This window comes from Chenopodium album, chromosome 3, assembly GCF_948465745.1.
Source record: "Chenopodium album chromosome 3, dcCheAlbu1.1, whole genome shotgun sequence".
In the NCBI taxonomy this organism is placed as follows: Eukaryota; Viridiplantae; Streptophyta; class Magnoliopsida; order Caryophyllales; family Amaranthaceae; genus Chenopodium; species Chenopodium album.
In genome coordinates, this window is record NC_137836.1 from 85,186,052 (window position 1) to 85,195,026 (window position 8,975).

Here is an 8,975-nt window from a genome sequence, read left to right on the forward strand (position 1 = left end):
CATAAGTGTGCATGCATTGTCATAACTCGTAACTCCCCCTCTCTTCTCCCCCGTGTCTTTCTCAACATACTCATTTTTTCCTTTTTTTGGAATTTAATAACTCGTGGCTAGCTATTTATGTTATATCATTTCATATACTCTACAAAGTATTATAATAAATAAGGATCGGAGTGCTATAATCAGTGACGGAGCTAGAAATTTTTTATTAGAGGACCAAACTCTATATAATGCGTATGTATTTGTATCTCATGAACATATAATAGTTTTGAAAGGTCGAGAAAGAGTGAGATCAAGTATTGAAAACTAAAAAATAAAAGTAAAAAGGAGTTAAAAATTAAACTACATAGTGGAAAAAAATTGGAAAAGAGAAATAATTAATTTCCTAAAGTACTGTTATATCCTACAATCTTACGAAGTGCTTAGAATTTTTTTTAGTAATAAATACTCTTTTTATACACTACACAAAAGCATTGAGAAAACAAAAGTGTGTGGTGTAGGCATTGAACATAGGATCTATATATATAACATGATTTTAATATTGTAATAAAACCAACTCATCTATAGTTCAACTATGGACTGACGACATCCCTAATTAATAACAACGTACTCCATATTATATGTGATGTTTTAACTAATACTCCGTATGTTTTTATATGCGACAAGAATTATGATTAAAGTGAAACATATACGAAGTAAATAAATTAAAGTCAAAGTATTACACTTAATCTAAAGCGTGGGACAGGTTTGAATCTTTGACCTCTTTGAAGAAATATTATTGTTTAACCATCTAGACAAATAGTCGATTATGATATAATGTTGCACACCAAATAATATTATACTATAAAAGTATTGAATAACACTATTAAAAATTAGCAATTGTACAACTACAAAAGTAGTATCCCAGGACAAGCCCGAGCTACTCAATAGTTACATAGTTTAAAAGAAGTAGTATCCAACTATCCATAATTTGTTTGAAGTGGATTGGAAAATTGAATAAAAGGGTGTAATGACTGCGTACTTGGCATGAAAGCCAAGCTACATAGTTTGAGTATTTGTCATTTATCCGTCGTCCACGCTATTATCATTATAATTGCCTAGTGTTCTACTCCTGCTGCCCAATTAATAACCTTTTTTTACTTTACTCGATTTGTCATTTTATTTGTAATTTTGTATGTACTTAATTATATATTCACTTTGCCATAAAATATAAAAGTATAACATTACATAGTAGATTTTAAGTAAGGTTACTATAATGATATTATTACTTTACTAGGCCATAATCAATATATACTTGCACCCTCAGTTTCTCAATCTACAAGACTACAACTCATTGCTTAAGCTTGGTGTCACACTGTCTCAAATTTTCATTTTTTTAGTTAACATTCATACACCCATTACAATGTTGTACTACAAGAGAAAAGTGATTTTTAGCTTCTTTACGCAACATTTATCAATTGGTTGAATTCAGTCCAAAAAAAAAAAAAAACACTCATGATTGATTAGGACTACCGTCGCTAATATGGGTATACTCCTACGGAGTACTATTTAGTGTATTTACAGTAATAAATGATTTTGATCAATTTCACTTTACAATATATAGTGAAATTTAGATAAGTTTTTTTTTTTTTTAAAGATAAATTTAGATAAGTTTTAGAATGCAATGTACTTAATTATTTAATTAAATCACACGCATTTTGTCTAGCTTCTAGAACTCTAATTGAGTAGATTTAGGTAAATAACAAAATTAGTACTATGATTTAGGTTATCTTTATAATGATAGTCGTATGGTCCATTTAATAGAGGCAAATGGCTTATTAAATTGTTTAGGCTTCTTTCTTATTGAGAAATAGTAAGTGCATGTTTATTGTATTTTGGATATCGGATCAATTAGGTGCAGCCTTTTCGATCACTATCATTAAAGAAAAAGGTTAGCTATTCCATGGAAATGAGAAACATGTGGTTCGTCAATTAGGGATTTTTACTACTCCATAATCTACGATATATAGATAGGTCGATCATATGTGTGCAAAAGTTTTATGCAGAATTTTATTAGTCTTGTCTCGACATATACTTTGATTATTTCAAAATAATCTGCAGTAATTTATTTTTAAAATAACTATAAAAACTTAAAAAATATAAATGGTCAGATGTTGTGTATATTTAGAAACATAAATCTAGGTTATGATGTGTACGTAAGCTAAAAGAAAAACGAAGAGCTAGAGTTCAACGAACTTTATCCTACCTTACGTACGTGATGTATGTGACTTTATCCTACCTTAAGTACGTATATGTTTTGTCAAAAAAAAAAAGTACGTAAATGTTACATGTATGTAAGCTAAAAGAAAAACAAAGTGAGTTCAACTTTATCCTACCTTACGTACATGTATGTGATACTTCATTCTTCTCATGCATGGTAGTTTATCAATCTTGACTATATTAAGGGTCTGTTCTTTTGAGTTTTTGAACTAATAAAACATAACAGATTTTAGCAGGGGATGTGTTAGCAAAATAGATTGAGTTAATACAACATAGCAGGGTTGATTTTAATAGAACAAAACAGCTCAAAAGAACATGGCCTATATAGCATATTTACCGAGTTAAAATAGTGTGTTCACAAAATATGGAATATGATGAGATAATTGGATTCACATAGATAAAATTGAATTAATTAAAAAAAAAATACCAAAAATGGATAATCCGAAAGAGCATTACATGCAAATATAGTCGAGTTGAACAGGTGAAGACACGTATGCAAGATAGCTTTAATTTACAAATTCTCTCGTTTACGGATTTTGGAAAAGGAGGAGAAAAAGAAGGACTCTGATTGGCTGAAAATGGCTTAAGAAGAAAGCAAAAGAATCACTTTCAACGGGACAACATGATTGGGCGGCTTATATCCATGGACACATGACCTAACAAACAGAATCAAACCTTGCTAAATTCCCATAAATTTTATACTAATCCCTTAGCTTACTAATAGTATAGTACCAAATCTCTCATGTCATACTAAAGATTAAATTTATAAAGCACTACACAATATATGCAAATGGAATAACCCTAGCTAGCAGGGAATTTAAAGGGAATATTTCTACTTTTTTGGTCCGAAATATATATATCAATTCAAAGTAGATGTTATGTTGATATATATTGTAATTGTATTTGTATATATAATACATAGTAATATGACATTCAAACTAAGACGGACTAGTAGAAGTATATATGTGTCAAAATTATTTATGTATATGTAAAATTGAGATATTTGAAGGCTTTTAATTAGTTTTGTTTTTCATTTCTAATTTAGCTAGGTTAATAAGCGCCAGAGTAGACAAATAATTAAAATTCATATGAGCTTTCAATTATTTTAAAAAATACAAAAACTATAATAAATTTGCATGTAACTCCCACACAAGTAAACTTAATTACAGAAAAGTAACATGCAAATAGTTTTAGTTTTGTTTTTGTAGTCCAGAAATTTTACTAATTTTTAATTTTTAAACCTTACACGGGCGTTTAATGTTTTAGACTAATTATATGTTTAATATGTTACATAAACTCTATATGGCAAACTTTTTCAATTGTTTTCTGATTTATTTTGTCCTTCTCTCAAACGAAAAAAAGTAATGTGTGGGGTAGTGTTACGTATAGTTTGCCTATGTCGTCCACTCATACAAAAAGATGATGATGTTGATCTCTTTCATCCATTTGAAAGCACATTTAAAGGCATTCACAAATTTTACAAAAGAACAATAAAGGAGCTACATATATCGTAAACCAAATCTGTTGATTTATTTGGTCTGACCAAATTATAAATCACAGGAAGGTAAGAAGGTTGATGGAAATTTCATGCTAAAATAATATTATATTCTTGTCTCTCTAATTTCAGCGTAAAGATGAAATCTCTGCTTAGACGCAAGCTACATAATTGTCCTTGTCCATGCATCGTCGTAGATTATTTATTGGAATATAATTAGGGTTATAAGAACATTTGAACCTTTAATAATAATAATAATAATCTTTTTCATGTTACAGAGTAATTACTTGAAAATTCTGATTAAGTACAAGAAATTGATTTATATTATAATGATATGAGTAATTAGAACTTCTTAGCCTCCTGTATTATTTCTCATAAATTAGGAAAAATAAGTTCAAATATATATACTCCATTTTTTTAATTGATCATTTGTTGTTTGTTATTATATTCTTTTAGTATAATTTACATAAAAAGAAATATCTTTCTAATTTGCACCGTTATTATGTCATTCTACTTCGAGACACAATAACTAAACAAGCAGCATCGTCTTTTCTAAAGGATGAAAGACAACACTTGTAAGGGCTCACTCACTTTTTAATGGGGAATAAGGGAAAAGTTTTTCATTTTGTAGCATCTGTGTGGATATATGCATAAAGAGTGAAAATGCAATATTATAATTTTCTACATTACTATGGAGTATCGTTTCTATATGGATTTTTCTAATTGATAGGACGAGAACTGAATTATTAATTAACATTTTAATATACTTTTAGTTTATTATTAGTAGTACATCTATATATATACTACTTTTTTTTTTAATTATTATTTAGCATATATAATGCACAATAAGAAGTGACAAACTATTGCATTTTGGCTCTATGTAAGGCCTTGTTCACTTCACCTTAAAAAAAATAATTCCAGTAAAAATAATTTCAGTTAAAATAAGTTCATTCACTAAAAAGAATTTTAGTTCAGTAAAATTTAGTATCTTTAAAGAAGAAATATAATAGAAATTTAGTAAAAAAATAATTTTAGTTCAGCAAAAATAATTTCTTATTAGTAAAAATAATTTCAAGTTCAGCAAAATTATTTCAATTCAGTAAAAATTATTTCAGCTCAGCAAAATTTAGGTGAAGTGAACGGAACCTAAGTTTGTATTTAGCTTTTTATACATAAGCAAATTAAAATGAATAAATGCTTAGTTAATCTAGAAGAACATGCATAAATACTCATATTTAAGCAAAAATTTCCACTCAACATATTCTTTACTACAACAGAACGAATTTTCTTTTACTACACGCGTTCCTTTGATTTACTACAATTAATTATTTAATGAACTAAATATTAGTACGGATTACTAATGGTTCGTTTGGCATCACTGTGGTTTTCTGTTTTTTGGTTTTTTGTTTTTTAAAATCATATAAAATATGTCACATAACGAGTCAAAAATTATTCAAACTTATTAAAATCATGATAATTTTGAAAACTGGTAACAGAAAAGCTAGTGGAAACACCTTTTTCTTGTTTCCTGTTTCTGGTTTTTAGTTTTCAAAAAAACTGAAAACTGAAAAAAAAAAAAAAAAAAAAAAAAAAAAAAAAAAAACGATGCCAAACAAGCCCTAAATAAGGAGTTAGTATATATGCATGGTTGTTCGAGTTGTTCTTCGTTTAAGATAGTATTTGACGTACATAAACAGCATGAACTAGTACTATCTTCTTAATTCATAATTTTGGTATTGATGATCTTAGTCAACTTGCGCTAATTAGTCGGTTTGATTCCTACTAAAAGTCGATTAATTTATAATATAATAATAACAATCGCATCTAATTGCACGCACTTAAGAGTTTATATATGTGATTATACTTAATCGCAAAAGGATTGATGATGAAAAAATAAAATTAAAGTTTTGAAAATACATAATTTGTCTTTAATACAAACAGGTTAGATTAATTAATACTAATACGTACAACAAAATTCAGCGGACTACAACTGGATGGATCGATTCTGAGTTGACTCATAAAACATAATTATTCTAATAAAACAGCATCAATACTTTAGGGTAGTAATGCTTGAATCAACCCACATCATCATAAAACATTATAATATGCTCTAAAAAATATTAATAATTTATTATACAATCATGTTGCATAATATATAGTTTTATTAAAGATTTTTTTAAAAAAAAATATGTGTGAAAAATGGGTGGACGACGGAAGCAGGAAATGACAAATAAATCACTAACTTTAATTTGCATTTGGGTGCCTCAGATTCTCAATCCAATATGTCGCTCCCAGCTTACATTGCATCTTCATCTACAAAGCATAATTGTTTTTATATTCTTTTTTTATTCCTACAATAATATTATTTAACTTTACTTTTAGTTTAATATTATTATTAAATAAGTTTATAAAATATAAATTATGCGAATAATTAATTAATATACTGGATTACTATTGATCGTATAAACTTGTGGTACTGATTACGTGCCTGCATGGAGGCTATTGAGAATCATTATCCGAACATGACCTGGACTATTTTGTTATTAATTAGTCTTATTATGGGCCGTCACTACATTTGACCTACACCCCTATTTAAATTAAATTAGGGTAGCTTTTTTTTAATAAGGGCTAAAATACTATACTAACTAAAAAAATTATGAGAAGAAAATTGTGAATTATATATATCGGGGCATGCAATAATGTTACTCATATTAGCTTTATTTACCAAAAAAATAAAAAAATATTTAATGGCAAACAAGAATAATCGGATTTAATAAAATTACGAAAATGTTTTAAGTTGAGTATGTATAGTGAGACGCGAAATATCAGGAATATGTTTTATACTCTCTATATAAAACATATTCTTAAGCTTCAACCATCAGATTAAACTTTTGGTTGAGATAGTCCTATAACATGGTATCGGAGCTAGCGTGACACAAAAGTCACGGGTTCGAATCTCATCCACCACTAACTTTCAAGTGGAATATTAAGCACATGCATGGTATGGGAAGAGCCCATGCTGCATCTCGTGTGTGTGTGGGGGGGGGGGGGGGGAGTTTCTTTCAAGATAGCTGGAGCTCATTCGCGAGTTCTATCAGGTAAAGCCAATGATTAGAGGCTTGGGGGCGCAATGCCCTCGACCTATTCTCAAACTTTAAATAGGTAGGGCGGCGCGACTGCTTTGTTGAGCCATGTCATGTAATCGAGAGCTCCAAGTAGGCCATTTTTGGTAAGCAGAACTGGTGATGCTGGATGAACCGGAAGCTGAGTTATGTTGCCTAACTACGCGCTAACCTAGATTCCACAAAGGGTGTTGGTCGATTAAGACAGCCGACGGTGGTCATGGAAGTCGAAATCCGTTAAGGAGTGTGTAACAACTCACCCGCCGAATCAACTAGCCCCGAAAATGGAAGGCGCTAATGCGTGTAACCTATACCCAGCCGTCGGGGCAAGTGTCAGGCCCTGATGAGTAGGAGGGTGCACCGGTCACTGCAAAACCTATGGCGTGAGCCAGGGCAGAGCGGTCGTTGGTGTAGATCTTGGTGGTAGTAGCAAAGATTCAAATGAGAGCTTTGAGAGCCGAAGAGGGGAAAGGTTCCATGTGAACGACACTTGCACATGGGTTAGTCGATCTTAAGAGACAGGGGAAGCCTGTCCGATAGCGCGTTTCGAGCGAGCTTCGAAAGGAAATCGGGTTAAAATTCCTGAACCGGGACGTGGCGGTTGACGGCAACGTTAGGAAGTTTAGAGACGTTGGCGGGGGCCTTGGGAAGAGTTATCTTTTCTGTTTAACAGCCTTCCCATCCTGGATCGGCTCAGCCGGAGGTAGGGTCCAGCGGCTGGAAGAGCACCGCACGTTTTGTGGTGTCCGGTGCGCCCCCGGCGGCCCTTGAAAATCTGGAGGACCGAGTGCCGACTACGCCCGGTCTTACTCATAACCTAAGGTCTGCTTTGCGGACCGATCTAGGCGGAGGACATTGTCAGGTGGGGAGTTTGGCTGAGGTGGCACATTTGTTGAAAGATAACGTAGGTGTCCTAAGATGAGCTTAACGAGAACAAAAATCTCGTGTGGAACATAAGGGTAAAAGCTCGTTTGATTTTGATTTTCAGTACGAATACGAATTGTGAAAGAGTGGCCTAAAAATCCTTTAGACCTTTTGAATTTAAAGCCAGAGGTGTCAGGAAAGTTACCACAGGGATAATTGCCTTGTGGCAGCCAAGCATTCATAGCAACGTTGCTTTTTTATCCTTCGATGTCGGCTCTTCCTATCGTTGTGAAGCACCAAGTGTTGGATTGTTCACCCACCAATAGGGACCGTGAGATGGGTTTATATCGTCGTGAGTCAAGTTAGTTACCCTATTGATTCACACAATTGGTCCTCGCGCTTGGTTGAAAAGCCATGCTCGCCCCCCAATTGTCGTCCTACAGTAAGGGATTCAACCCCCAAAGGCCATGTCGTAGGCTAAGCTCGCACGGTGGATGTGCCGTGAGAGCCGCTTTGAAGTATAATCCCTATCCAGCGGCGGGTTGAATCCTTTGCAAACGACTTAAATACACGACGGGGTATTGTATGTGGCAGAGTGGTCTTGCTGCCACGATTCACTGAGATTCAGCCCTATGTCACTTTGATTCGTCCCTCCTCCATCCTACTCCCTAAAAACACCTATATTTTGGAAAACGAGGTTAGCTTTGCTTCTTATATGCTAAAAAATGCTAAATAGTGTATTGAGACAAGTGACAAAGCCAAAATGTTGGGGTTTGGGATGGTGCAAGGGGCGTGTGGCATGTGCACAAGACATGTCCACCCAAGGACAAGGCATACACCTAAGGATAAGGCATACAAACAACTAGTTTTGTCGTTTGAAGGTATGCCATCGTTGCCTTAAGACATGGTGATTAAAAATGAATGAGATGGTTCTGGGCATCATCCATGAATCCCAAGGCCCTTTGGGAACCCATGGAAGTACTTGGATGCATAATCTTGCCGGGTGAAAAAATAATGTACGGAAGCCAAGAAGGCTATAATACACGAAATCGGAGCAATTTAGTAGGTGTCTAGACCCGGTGTCAGAAATTCACGGAATTTTACGAGATGCATCCCGAGGTCATATGATGTTGTTTGGACCCATATACAACCATAATTTGGCTACATAAAGGCCCCGTGGAAGCTTATAGCCAATACAAGTGGCGTGTACGAAAATTGATAAATTGGATGCTTAAAGG

At 33.0% G+C, this 8,975-nt stretch overlaps 1 pseudogene; it reads left to right on the forward strand.

Annotated features, from left to right (window-relative positions):
* The first annotated feature begins 6,736 nt into the window (after window positions 1-6,736).
* LOC145625587 (25S ribosomal RNA) lies at window positions 6,737-7,721 on the forward strand (annotated as a pseudogene).
* The last annotated feature ends 1,254 nt before the right edge of the window (window positions 7,722-8,975 follow it).